We start from the raw sequence: 6,073 nt of genomic DNA on the forward strand, positions 1-6,073 counted from the left end.
TAACAACTTCCACCAGACAAATTCCCCACAAAAACTTGAAACTTTGACTTGACTGTACTATGACTCGCTGCAAATGTACGCTTTAGTTTAATGCTGCAGTGTTGCCAGTTTTTTTTTAAAGAGGAGCAGCGGTACCATATTGTTTTTAGCTTGATTAGTAACAAAGTATAGTAATGACGTATAATAACTTGTGCGAGTAGTAAGTTAGACAGGTACAACCACCTGCTCTTGAAAGTGAAAATCTCTTGTTTTTTTGTTGGTTTAAGTGGAAATGGTTTCCTGATTATCTTGTTCCAATTGGTAATATTGTGAGTAAAACTTCCTACATGAATTGGGTATACAGTACAAATATACCTTTCACAGCACCTTGCTTTTCTATTCCAATTAGAAAAAAAAAACAAATACCTTTCTAATCCTTTTTTATTAATATATGCAAATTTTGCCCATGAACATTCCACTAAGGAACAGGGGCAAACTTCTCACATATCAATGAGTGCAGTCCGATTCAAGTTTAAGCTCAATGATAAGGGGCCTCCTTTTTATAGCCGTGTCCGAACGGCGTGCCGCAGTGCGACACCTCCTTGGAAAGAAGTTTTACATGGCATAGTACCTCACAAATGTTGCCAGCATTAGGAGGGGAAAACCACCGCTGAAAATTTTTTCTGATGGTCTCGCCAGGATTCGAACCCAGGCGTTCAGCGTCATAGGCGGACATGCTGACCTTTGCGCCACGGTGGCCTCCAATGTATCCATTGGATGTATCCATTAAAGTTTATAAATGTATTAATTTTAAAATAATTTATACAATCCCATGGCAGCCGACTTTACGTACCGGCTGCAAGGGCTGCCGTCTCAGTGTATAACACGCTGCTACAATAACAATAATAATTTATATAACAACGATTTGAAACAATTGACAACAATAAAACTTCAAAACACAATATAACTTAAAAAATAATTTTATAATAATATTGGGTTGCCCAAAAAGTAATTGCGGATTTTTTAAAAGAAAGTAAATGCATTTTTAATAAATCTTAGAATGAACTTTAATACTTTAACTTTAATAATAATATACTTTTTTACACTTTTTTTCTAAAGCAAGCTAAAAGTAACATGTTTTTTTTTTGAAAACCACTTGTTTTATTCCAATTAATAGCAAACGAGATTAAAGGCGGATTTTACTCTTCTGCAAATTTTTACTGGAAAAGTACGCGAACAGATCTTTAATTGTACAATGAACGGTATATTTTTTATAGCCTTGTCAATGCAATCAAATGTATTAGTGTGGGTAATATTAAGTCCCATTTCCATTTTCACATGTTTTTGCTATAACACCATACAAAACGAACAATTGTAATTGAAATTAAAATGATAAATAAAATTAAATTAAACTAGAATAAAATGGAACTCCTCTAATTGAACTCTAGCTGGTTTATATTGCTGGCGAAACTATTCCCATAAATCGTTACATTCCCATATCAGTTGGAGTTTTTTTTTTTTTATTTTGGCAAAATAGCAAAAGTTGGACAGTTGGTATCCCTTTTACTTTCCATTTTTGGCGGAAGTTTTTCAGTTTGCAGTTTACTAGTTTTGGTTGTAGTAGTATACTAGTGTACAAATAGGTATATTTTTAAAAGTTTTCGTTTCATTGTGTGAAGTGTTTTTTGTTTGTTGATAATTTGGTGTAATAGAATGTTTTCTCCAACAAGTGTGTAAAATTGATGTTGTTTATGGAACTATCAGCGATATAAAGCAAAAGTGTTCTAAGATATTGTGATTGCAGCTGTTCGATCATTTCAAACAATTTCAGAGGATCCATGTAAGTTGAAGTGTTATGTGAGGCGAATTTTTGACATTCCTTATAAAATTTTAAACGTTGGTATCCAATTAATTGTGGAGTTGACAATAAATTTTTAAAGCCCATTTAAACATGCCCATAATTTGCAAGTCAGCGGACTTATTTTTATGTCTCCGCAAGGAGAGCTGACGGCTGAGCATTTCTCATACTACATCCCACTGAGTTGCGCGTATACTTGTCCAAGCCTGTTGTTAAACGCCACATTTTGGGCAACAGCACAAAAATATCGATTGTAATCCTATATCGCCTTCATACGTAGGCTGCAAAATATATTTCTGGCTTAATAATATGTACCGAAAGGATATGGCTCCCCCAATGGAAGTTTCTCAAGGATCGCTTACCATATCCGAAAGTGTAGCTGTAAAAGCTATATCATTCGAGCGAATGAAGCCATCCTCTTGACCAGGGCTTCCCAACCCGATTTGCTTTGCGCCCCTCAAAAACTTTTTCGATTTCCTTGTGCCCCCCACATTTTTCACACTTGATTTGCGCAAAACACAACCCCCTCCCCCAGATGGTCAGATCTGGACTATATTTAGCTCGGATTACGGAAGTCTTGATATAGCTTGCTGTCCCAAATTTCAACGACATCGGATAATAAATGCTCTGCTATGGGCTTAAGACTCAAAATCGGCTGATCGGTCTATATGGCTATATTGACCATATTTGTTTCAGATTTCGATAGGCATAATAAAACTCACTGTCGCAAATTTCAGCGAACTTGGGTAATAAATGCGTTTGTTATGGGCTTAAGACTCTAAATCGCCAAATCGAACTATATGTTATCTATATCTGAATATGGCCCGGTATAAGCCATATTCGGGTTGGATGGCGGAGCACTTAGTGCAACTCACTGTGCCAAATTTCATCCAAATCCGACAATAAATGCAGCTGTTATGAGCTTAAGACCTTAATCGGCAGTTCGGTCTATATGACAGCTATATCCAAAAATATATATAATACTCGATTATGGATTACGACTCAACTGCAGTTGGGTTGCCAGGCGATAAAGCCTTGATATGAAAATCAGTATAACGCTGGAAATTTTTGTTAAGTGTTTTGAACATTCAGCTACTAAGTAAATTGTAAAAAAGTATGCAATTCAAAAAAAGAAATGGAAAACGGTCGCGTCCACAGGTTGCGGATGGTGGAAGGCTCCGTTTTTATGCCGAGTAGCTGCAAATGCGGCCGCGGACAGTCCGCAATTTTCGAGAGGAGAATCTCAGTGAGGAGTCAGGTGGCACTGGATCTTAATTAAATACTGAGTGCCAATGATACTCGAGATGACAAGGCGAGTTATTGGTGCCTTTGAATTATCAATGGTCAACATCAGCGTCTGTTCCCCAGTTAGGGTCGGCTGGAGGCGAGCGTCGGATCTTGGAGCAAGCGGTGCCCGACAACGACAAAACCCATGCGGTTGGGGCGCTGACCAGTAACTCGCCCCCGTAAAACTAAGAGGAATAGCAAAAACGGACCCCATTAACGTTGACGACCCACGCAAACGGAAGGACCAAAGGACCATGATTAGCGGATCTGTACCTGGAAAGTCCGCACTCTCTATAGAGAAGGTGCAGTATACGTACTGGCGGATGTATTAGAGAAGTACAAGTCCGCCTTACAGAAAGCGTGATGGACTGGGAATGGCGTCATAACAACAGAGGCTAGCCACAATCCGCATAAAAGCCAAATTCTTCAACATCAGCCTTATTTGTGCTTACAGCTCGACGGAAGACAAGGACGAGCAGACCAAGGATATTTTCTACAAGCGCCTAGAGAGAGAATATGACCGCTGCCCCGCCTATGATATTAAAATCGTTCTGGGAGATTTTAATGCGAAGATAGGGAAGGAAGACATCTTTGATTCAACAGTCGGAAAGTTTAGCCTCCACGATATAACGTCCGGTAATGGGTTGAGGTTGATATATTTCGCCGCGGCAAAAAACATAGTAGTTACCAGCACCCGATTTCAACATAAATATTTACAAAGCCACATGTCTGTCACCGGATCAAAACACGAGGAACAAAATTGATCACGCTGTGATAGATGGGTGGCATTCATTCAGCGTGTCAGATGTACGATCGATCCGTGGAGTGAATATCGATTCGGATCATTACCTTGTTGCAGCAAAGGTTCGCACCCGTTTGAACATGGCGAGGAATGTACGCCCTGATACAGAGCAACCCTGCAATAAGGAGAGGTATCGGGAGAAAAGAAGAGAGGAGAAACGTGTATTCCGCAGAAAGAAAAAGCAACTGGAAAGACCTGAGTTTGAGCGAATTGAGATGTCATCTTTACCGACAGTACCAACACGAACAGTCTTGCAGTGTAAGAAGGAGATTAACGCCTTCTCTGAGGATGGAAAAATCCACATCGTTTGGCTGCCGGGTCATAACGAAGTAAGGGGAAATAAAAGGGCAGACGATTTGGCGGTGAAGGCCAGAGGACTGCCGTCAGTAAACTTGGTTAACCCGAAGCCTTTCGGGTCGACGCAGTCCAAGTTAAGGAAGTGGGCAACAAATGCGCATGCAACATTGTAGAACAGCGAAACGGTCGGAATGACGGCGAAAATCCTATGGCGGGGAAGATGATGTGTGCCCGGCTTTTGCGTCTAACAGATACCGGCACTTAGGTGGAGACACAATACCAAACATGAACCAACTTAAGGGAGTGGTATTGAAAACAATTAAGGATTTTGTAAGTAGCACGAAATTCCTAACATAAAATTTTCTTTTTAGAGGTTACTTTATAATTTTTAGGGCGCATAACAAGCCGATTACTGGCTTAGGTGTATGTCCATAGAGGCATGGGGCGGATTAATATCTGCACTCTCCTAACCTAACCTAACAGGAGTCAGAATGAAGTCTGAAAATTCTACCAAAGGAATAAACTTCAAACTGATAGCTTTGGTGCAGGCACATCCTCCTGCAGAGACAAAGAAAGAAATCTTCTAACTGACACAGATAGCACGCTGTGGATATGGAAAGAACATTTCACCCAACTGTTAGTATCCGTCGTTTGCGGCGATGACGGTATAGAATGTTTATCTCATAGACCTCAGAATGAGGTCCCAGTAGCAGTGACCCGACTGAAGAACAGCAAGGCAGAAGGAGCCGACGGGCTACCCGCTGAACTATTTAAGACCGGAGGCGACACGCTGATAAGGCGTATGCATCAGTTTATCTGCGCAATCTGGCTAGAAGAACACATACCCGATGATTGGAACCTCAGCATACTATATCCCGTACACAGGAAAGGAGAAAAGACGAAATGTGCCAACTGTAGAGGAATAAGTCTTCTCCCCATCGCATCCAAGATACTCTCGGATGCAGTCTTCGATACGCTTTTACGTTCAAAGGTATTTCAAGCCATGTCTTAGTTTGGTATCCCTGCAAAACTAATAACACTCTGCGGGATGACACTTGCTGATACGCGTTCCTCAATAAGAATAGGAAATAATCTCTTGGAACCATTTAATACCAAACGAGGTTTCAGACAAGGAGACAGCCTATCGTGAGATCTCTTTAATATCCTGCTGGAGAAGATTATAAGAGATGCAGATGTGAATAGATATGGCACACTAATCACAAGTGAACACATGTTACTCGCCTATGCCGACGACATCGACATCATAGGTCGGTCACCGGAATTAGTAACTGCAGGCTTTGAAAGAATCGAAAGAGAGTGAGTGGAAATGGGTCTGGCAGTAAATGGACATATGACGAAATGGATGGTTTCAACTACCAAAAAGCTTTGTTCAACCGAGTAGATAAAAAAAATGAAGAAAGTTGGGAACCACAACTTTGAGATAGTAAGCAACTTTATCTATCTCGGTACCGCCGTAACCGAAACGAATGACACCAGTTTTGAGATTAAGCGAAGAATAATACTCGCAAATAGATGCTACTTTGGATTAAGTACAAGACACTGACACTGCCCTTGGTGTATGATGATTCTAAGCGATGGGTACTTGTGAAAGCAGACAAGGCAGTACTTGAAGTGTTTAAGAGAAAGATTATTTGTAAAATATATGGACCGGTTTGCGTTAATAGAGAATATAGGCGTCGTATGAACCACGCGCTGTATGACGACGATAGCATAGTTACATGTATCAAAATACATTGGCTGCGTTTGCTACGTTATGTTGTTAGAATGGATGAAGAAGCTCCCTCAAAGAAGTCTTTTGAAGGCAAACGCGGTGGTACACGCAAACCGGG

Source organism: Stomoxys calcitrans, chromosome 5 (genome assembly GCF_963082655.1).
Source record: "Stomoxys calcitrans chromosome 5, idStoCalc2.1, whole genome shotgun sequence".
NCBI classification, from domain to species: Eukaryota; Metazoa; Arthropoda; class Insecta; order Diptera; family Muscidae; genus Stomoxys; species Stomoxys calcitrans.